Consider the following 9,062-nt stretch of genomic DNA (forward strand, 5'->3'; position numbering starts at 1 on the left):
GTAGTAGAAAACTTTCATGAGCAAGAAGAAACTAATGATTATGCAAGATGCAATATGTTTGAATCACATTATTTAGACTATGAAGACTATGACAGAGATGTATATGACCAAAGACAGTTTTAGAATCTCATACAACAACAAGTATTTTCTAATGAGAGTGATATGGAAGACAATGTGTGTAATATGGTAAATGCAAAGCAAGAAGTAACACTGAGAAAACCTTCTAGAGAAGAAATTGATCAAATTAATACCAATATGATAGCTTAGGTTCTGACTAGAAACATGGCTCAGAAAGATGAAAGTAATAAAGTAGCTAGTATCTTCATCAAAGGGGTTGATCCTAAGAAGGGTGAAATTGTGAAACCTAAAGAAGCTCCTACTCTGAAGGTTAAAATTACTAATAGAAGGTGAGAACAAAAGAAAGGAGGAAATCATAAAGATGTGGAGTTCTCAAATAATATACCCAAAAAAATAGATGAGAATGTATCAAAGATCATCAAAAAACATGATAAGAATCATCAACATGCTCTAAACATTTTGGAACAAGATGAGAAACAGAATGTGACTAATGATAATCCTTTTGGTTCTTCCATAGATATGTTTGTTGTTTTGTCTCAGATTACTGTTAAGGTTCCTTTGTCTAAATTGCTAAGAATTCCTGAGCACCGCAATAAGGCTATTGCATGGTTGGGAAATATTGATGTAAAAGTAAGTTAGGATTGTAATGAAACTCACAGTCCTCAAGAAAGTAGCAAAGAAAAGGTAAAGGATAATGAAGTTGAAGGAGTTGTGTCTCAAATTCCTTAAATGTTTTTGGATAATTCTATAAATCAGTGTTTGGGAAATGTTGAACCATTTTTCTTAAGCATTATAGTAAATGGTAAAACATTAAAAAATTGCATGATTGATTTTGGTGCTTCCAACATTGTGATGCCTTTCGAAATAATGAAGGCATTAGGCTTAAAAGTGGATACAACTCAAGGAAGATGTTGTGCTATGGATAAAAGAGAAGTGATAGCCATAGGCACTATAAACTCTTTGCCATATAGATTAACAACCTACCCTGACAAAGAACTTACTATGAGTGTATTGGTTGTTGATGTATGGCATGTTACTATCAAGAAAGTGGAGTGCTGCTATGGGTGGGAGTCTATAGTGTGATTTGTCATTTGCTACTTTTAATATTGAGGGGAATTTGATAAAGGTCAATAGGGAGCCTAAGAGTATATACATGATAGAGGAAGATGTAGGAGACAACATGAAAATTTTTGTGGATACAGATATTAATGCATTCAGAGATGAGGTCTTGACTTTAAAAAATCTAAGCATAAATCTTAGATGGAAATGGAAGCTGACACAAAAATAGACAAGGGTGATCTGTGGACTATGTTTTTTGATGGTGCATGCTACAAAGATGGATCCAGTGCAGGCATTTTGCTAATATCTCTAGTAGGGGTAACATACAAATTCTCCTTTACTTTAAGTTTCCCTTGTACTAATAATATAGCAGAATATGAGGCTTTGTTTTTAGGTCTTAGATTAGCTCATAAGCATGGGATAAAGTGTTTACATGTTGTAGGAGATTCTAAATTGGTGTTATCCCAAGTAAGAAATGCTTATGTGTCAAAGAATAAAAGAATAAAACAATATAGAAATGTAGTGTGGGACATGATCAAATGTTTTGATGCATTTGGAATAATTTGGAAAGATAGGACAAATAATAAAATGGCAGATTTACTGGAAAACATAGCAATAAAACTTGATGATATCACATTTGTTGGTGTGTCTAAAATTGAGATTCAAACTAGACCTTCTATCCCTGATAATGTTCAAAATTGGCAAGTTTTTGAAGATGACAAGGATATTCTGAGATTTTTGAATTGTGAACATATGTTTTCAGGACAAGAAATTGATTGTGCAGCTTATGTAGAAAATGTATATGGAAAATATATTGTTTTTGGGCAGGAAGTTGTGCAATTGAAGACAAATAAAATCTCAAAGGGTCTAGTTGTTTTAGAAACTATTTTTGACAACCAAGATAGGTCACAAATGGACACTAATGGATATAATTTCAAGGATTTAGAAGAGGTGAACTTGGAAACCCAAGAAACACCTAAAAAGGTATATATTGGTAAGAAATTGCCTCCTAAAATTTGGAAAGATCTAATAGACTTGCTAAGGAAGTATAGACATGTGTTTTCATGGTCATATGATGATCTAAAGGCCTATAGAGAAGATCTCTTTCAACATGAAGTCCCTTTGAAACTAGATGCTAAGCCTTTCAGACAAAAACAAAGGCCAATAAACCCAACCTTGGCCCCCAAAATGCAAGAAGAATTGATCAAGTTAAGAGATGCTAGGATTATAAAACCTATCAGACATTCTTCTTGGGTATCCAATTTAGTTCTTCTTAGGAAGAAAAATGGAGATATAAGGTTATGTGTTGATTTCAGGAATCTAAACATATCTTCCTTAAAAGATAATTATGGTTTACCCAATATGGAAGCCGTGTTGCAAAGAGTCACTAGTTCACAATTGATGTCCATGATAGATGGATTTTCAGGATATAATCAAGTAGTTGTCAAAGAATTAGAATAGTTTAAAACTACTTTCACTACTCCATGGGATACTTATGTTTATGTTAGGATTCCATTTGGGCTTACCAATGCTGGGGCTACTTTTTAAAGTTCCATGGATGTAGCTTTTGCTGATATTATTGACAAATTTTTGGTTGTTATCAGGATGACCTTATTGCTTACTCCAATGATGAAAATGATCATTGTATGCACTTAGAAAAGGTATTTATTAGGTCCCTTAAATATGGAATATCTTTAAATCCAAGGAAATGTAACTTTGGTGTCACTGAACAAAAATTGTTAGGACATCTAGTTGGCAAGGATGGAGTAAGGATTGACCCTGAAAGGGTAGAAGAAATAAATAGGATTCAGAAACCCAAGAGTGTTAAAGGCATTGAATAATTCTTTGGATAGATCAATTTTCTTAGGAGATTTGTGACAAATTTTGTAGAGGTTAGTAGGCCTATATCAAGAATGCTAAAGAAAGGATATGAGATAAAATGGAATAGTGAACCCAGTATTGCATTTCAAAAGATTAAGCAAGTTATTAAAGATGCCCTTGTTCTCAGAGCTCCAGATTATGACAAACCAATGCACATATTTTCTTTTGTGTCATGTCCCCTTTTCAAATAATTAAAAATAATAATCTTTTCTAAGGCAGGCAGGCCCAAAAAGGTGAAGTTTCGGAAAAAGGGGATAATCTTTGGAAGCTAATGGACTAATAAATGAAAATTATTATTAAAATATGTTTTATTAACCCCTCTTGGATGTGAGTTAGGGTTATGCCCTCTTTTAAGGAGTTTGGAGGCATTTTGGGCTCTGATTCCAGAACTTGATTTTTGCTCATTTCTTTGTTATTCTTTAGAGGCTGCCAAACCTGTGGAGAAGGAGACCCAAGAACGAGAGTTTGCAGGTTTCCAGGGAGACCCAAGAATGGGAGTTTCCAGGTTTCTAGGAAGGCTAAGGATGGTAGTTTGAAGCCATTCCATGTGCATGCTCATGCAGAGTTTGTCTTTGTGCTGAATAGTGCAGATTTGTGAGTTTTCGGGTTTATTTTTTGTAAGAGTTTGGTGTTTCCGGTTGAGTATTTCATATCAGTTTGGGTTGCTTCTGTATATAAGATTTTTAAATGTTAAAATAGAGCTGAATATATGTATTTGGATATGATTATACTTCTGTGATAGATTTTTAAGTTTTTGTGGTGATTTCGGTCTATTTTGTGCTATTTTCGGGAGCCTGATGAGCATTGTTTTTGTCCTCCGTTTGGGAGCTATTGTGTGCATGTTATATAGATCTGGAAATGTCATTTTATAGGCTGTTATTCTGCTCAAATTTTTGTAAAAATTTCCACTTTTAGATTTATTAATAATAGGTGAAGCTATGAAGCTTTTGGCACTATTTCTGGCATACCCGATTTGGGGTTTCTTGAGAAATTTGGTGGATCTTTGTGATATTAGTTGTTTGATTTTGAAAATATTATTAGAGGCATGAAATATCATTTAAAATCAGTAAAGGGACATTTCATTTTTCCTCATTTCACACTGTTGCTGTAGTAATATTACAAAAAAATGAGGAGGGTTATGAGCAACCTATTGCATTCTTCAGCAAGTCTTTGCAAGTAGCAGAGCTTAAGTATGACATCAATGAGAAATAGGAATATGCACTGGTAATAGGAGTTAAGGCTTTTAGATATTACTTAATGGGAGCTACTGTCATTGCTTTTGTTCCTACTGCTACTGTGGAGGACATATTTTAATAGCAAGAGGTATCTAGCAAAAGATGTAGATGGATTAATAGGATACAAGAGTTTAACATTGATATTCAGATTACTAAATTGGTCAGGGGTCAAGGTTTGGCCAAGTTGATGACATAAGTTAACCTAGAGGCAAACCAAATTAATCAACTTGATGATAGTTGCAAGGACAATATTTGTGACATGGGTATCTCTAATTGGTACAGAGACATAATTTATTATTTGCAAAACAAGAAATCTCCACTAGAGCTAATAGATAACCAAAAAAGATCCCTCAAGTCGTAGGCTATAACACTAGTACATTTGGTTTCATTTTTCTACCAAAATTTTTGACCAAGGCTATGAATCCTCTTTATTTTATTTTTTTCATTCCTGCGTTGGTCACAAAAAAAATAAAAATTTCCCAATTTGGTCAAAATTTTGACCAACATCATTTAACCAAGTCAAAAATATTAGAAGTATTCCCAAGTCGGTCAAAATTTAGACCAACTTGGGTCATAATAAAATTTGAACTAACAAAATTTCAATAACAGTGGATGCTCGAGATGAGAAACACATTTCGTGTGCATTTTAACTGAACTTTGGTTAGTTTTTGGTGAGTGATTTTGCAGGATGGTTAAGGGTTTAAGTTTTAATTTGTGAACGGATTCCCTAAAATTTTTTGGTTAAAGTTTGGGTGAAGAGGCAACATTTATTCATAGCCACATTGCAGAGGGCCAAAAATTGATGCAAATGCAGCAGTTGCAAATGTTGTAGAGGCAAGCACATCAACAACAACAATGCATAGAAGGTTTGTTAAATGGCTCTACTAATGAGTTGGTCGGTAATGATCCTCTCCTCTGGTAGAACCCAAGGATAGGAAATGTCATTGCAACAAAAATTTATGAGGAACAATTAAAGCTACCTCATTTGAGAGATTCCATGGATGATGGATCCCTTAATGTGTTTGATTAGTTAATGCACCCATTTTAATACTTATAAAAATAGAGCATAGCATGAACAATGGTACTAATTTAAACACATAAAATGGGGGACTTCATTTTGTAAGTCATCATTAACAGATAGTTATATGGTTGCTAGTACATTGATTTCATAGAGATTTGGAGATAATGTTGGTCAGTTATTGTATGCAAACTAGACAACAATGCTAAAGGCAACAAACATGCTTGGGATGCCTTTAGGGTATATAAATTCTTAGCACAAAATCCTATGTCAAACTTACACTAATTCATGTATTCACAATTGGAAAGTGTGAATTGAATTTTAGTATTTGGTTCTAGTATAATGGTTTTTCATTTGAGCTAAAACTTTTGCTTAATGATTATACATTTGGATTAGAGTTTTCTTTCCAAATTGTATTTCTCACCATGTATATATGGCCTTAGTTCCTTGTTATTTTCCATGTTGCATGTATAGGTAGGTTTTACATAGCACTAGAGGTAATATGTCTGCTACTCCTTAGTAGGTCCAAGTGCGTAATCAGTAGTTGCCCATAGCCCCATAGGTGTCTAAATGCTTTTCTTGTTCAATCATGTTAACTTTTATATATAATTATATACTTAGGCCCTTTTGCATGGATATTGATGTATTGGAGCATATAAAATGGCACAAGACATCAAAACTAAGATGAATGCAGTACTTGGTCAGAGATCTAGTGCCTCAGAAGCTTCATTGTTTGGGGTACCAAGAGTGGGCCACTCAAAAAAAAAGCTTGCTAAGCCCAGGTTTGATGTCTTTCAAATTTAGATCCAAAAAAAAAGTCCAATTTTTTTTTAAATGACTATCTAAGAAAGATTTGGTTTGAGAGTGTTGAGGGTAGCCTCACTTTGAGGCTGCCCCTGCATATTTTGTAATACAGTTATTGCTAGTACTTGAGTATCACCAAATGATGTAGTCACAACTTTTTATCTAAACTGGGGAGACATTTATAGAAGTTATATTTTCATTATCAAGATATGTTATAGACTAAAATTGTATTCCCAATTCTAAAACTAATCTATGAAGTTTATTAGACTTATAAGCTTGTGAGTAGAAACTTAACCATTATGTAGTTTTTTTGTTGTAAGGTTGATAGATTTGAATGAAACATCTTTAGCTTGATAGGTTATTTGGTTGTGTAGGTTTGCACGAGGCCCACCAAACGTATGAAGAATATATACCCGAACATTTTAGTTTTGGGCAAAAAGGAATGGCTCAAGAGGAAATCAATCACAAGGAAGCTCCTCCTCCCCTTGCAAGAATCTCCAAGTTTGGTTCCAATTAAATAATTGAGCTTAATCCCAAAGGCCGTGATGACTCCAAATTCAAAAATATGCCTCCTATGAGCATCATGACTAGACTTATTCTTATCATGGTGTGGAGAAAGCTCACTCACAATCCTAATACTTATTCTAGTCTTATAGGCCTCACCTGGTCTCTCATTGCCTTAAGGTTTGTTTCTTGCTTCTACTACTACTGTGCTATATCAAATTGTTCAAAAGTGAGTCATGAATATATCAGAGTTCTTTGTTTCCCACTATTGATTAACAATTATTCTAGACATAACCTATTTCTCTATAAAGTTTTTGTAACAATTTCGTGCTGCTGCTAAGGTTACCATTGTTTATGGTTTATGTTATATAGTTCTATCTATAGGGGAAGAGGCCTAGTAGCCACCCAAGCTAACTTTGTACATCTAAATCTCCTAAACCGTAAGTCAAATTATGCCAACTTTTTTTTATTAAACCTCCTTAGGTGACTGAAGAGCTTAAAGCTAAGGTTTCAGCATTTGGGCATTTATGGATCTCTTTGTAGAGGCCATAGAATGTCAAGTGGTCAAAAAGTGCCATCACTCACATGAAACCCATTCCTCTCAATAGTTTCTCACTTAAAAATAGTACTTGTGTCACAAATGGATGAATCAGCAACCAAGAAAGTTAAAATATGATCAACTATTAGTACATATGTGATCGACTATTACTACACGTATTATCATTTTTTTTAGACTTTTTAAAAGTGATAATTGTAGAGTATCTATTAGAAAACCCTCACAATAATTAGACCCATAACAATTACTGGGTCTCTTCCCCTACTGCCATATCGCCTTTTGTATAGGATTAAGTGGATGAGGGAAAATATTACTTTTGAGGATTGTACACAAAACAATGAATTCTTTTAGTTAATAGAATTAAATCTATAGGCTGCTATGATGGAGTACATGACCTTATACTTGTGAATATTAGGATCCATGTTAATCGAATGTCATCTTTATTTGAATTAGTTTTGAGTAAGTGAAAGGGAACACAATTTTTTGAAGTGTGCAAGGATTTTTATGACATACAGGTGTATGAATAAATGAATCTATGTTGTTTTGTATCAATATAAAATATCTTTGATATATTTTCATTTTTTTATAATCATTTTTGCAGATGGTAAGTTGAAATACCTGCCATCCTAGAGCAGTCAATAAGAATATTATCTAATGCTGGTCTTGGTATGGCCATGTTTAGTTTGGGTATGTTTTGAATCCTTCTCTATCTCTCTTTTTGAGGAGTTATTATGCACATCCTGGAGCATGGCTTGGCTAAGCCCTGTAAACATCTAAGACTGGATTAAGATTTTAGTGAGTTTGTCACATAGAAATAACTTTTAAGTTATTGTAATGGATTCACTAATATTGTGCTTCAAATTTCTTGTTTGGGTCACATGACTATTCATGGTATTGCAACCCAAAATCATAGCATGTGGGAATTCAATTGCAACATTTGCAATGGCAATCAAGTTTCTTACTGGGCTAGCTGTAATGGTTGTAGCTTCTATTGTTGTTGGTCTAAGGTGAGTATTGCTACATGTTGCTATTGTCTAGGTATGTAGCTAATTCATAGGATATGTCAAATTTCAGCAAATGTTTATCCTTTCCAAACTTCATCTGAATTATATGAATTTCAAACCTTGTGACTTAGGCATCTAGTAATGTTGCAAACCTTTTGAGTGGTACTTATTTCCAAAACTAGCTTAAATTAGGAACCTTTTTTCTCTCTCTAAACCTATTTGTTGTAATTTTTCTCGATAATCATAAATGCCCGATTGTTAGGTTTTCTATCTTAGAATTTAAGGGGCAATAGTAGAGATGTTCTTATATAGTAGTCTTATTCATCAACCATTTGGAGATCTCTATGCTCTCTTGATTTTTGGTACTCGATATATGCATGTGATTTTTTCTTTTTTGATGTTTGTAAAACTCTTTTTGTTTTAAATACCACCATATTGCAACTATATTAGTTTCATTATTCTCTCCCAAAGTTGCTCTTTTTTTTCTTTTTCCTTTGAGTGAGTAGATTGGTCACTTTCTTCTTCTTTTATAGTTATAATTGTCTACATATGTTCCATTCATATGAACATCAATATAAGACCAATACAATTTCAAGCACAACAAGAGACTAGTACTAGCTTCTTTCCAGCAACTACACTAGAAACTACATATGGAAGACCAAGAGTCACAAACTAACTAGAAATTATCATGAATCACAACTTAGAGTTCCATATTAGATGTCCCTTTGGTTTTTGAACTTAGATATCTACAATGAAAACTCCTTCAAGCAATAAAGCTGAACCCCTTGGAGGCTATCTTATTGTTTTTAAAAGTTGGTCTCTTACTTATTTTTTTAGTTGTTTTTGGTGCAATTGATGTAATCTTCATATTGCCATTCAAAATTCATTTCCTTGATTATTTATCTTTTCTTTTCTGGGAATGG

At 33.5% G+C, this 9,062-nt stretch overlaps 1 pseudogene; it reads left to right on the forward strand.

Moving 5' to 3' along the window:
* Positions 1–282: 282 nt before the first annotated feature.
* On the forward strand, positions 283–8,173 carry LOC149576137 (putative auxin efflux carrier component 1d; annotated as a pseudogene).
* The last annotated feature ends 889 nt before the right edge of the window (positions 8,174–9,062 follow it).

The sequence above is a fragment of the Cupressus sempervirens genome, chromosome 1 (assembly GCF_028749045.1).
Source record: "Cupressus sempervirens isolate cs-2001-9-10 chromosome 1, ASM2874904v1, whole genome shotgun sequence".
NCBI lineage: Eukaryota > Viridiplantae > Streptophyta > Pinopsida > Cupressales > Cupressaceae > Cupressus > Cupressus sempervirens.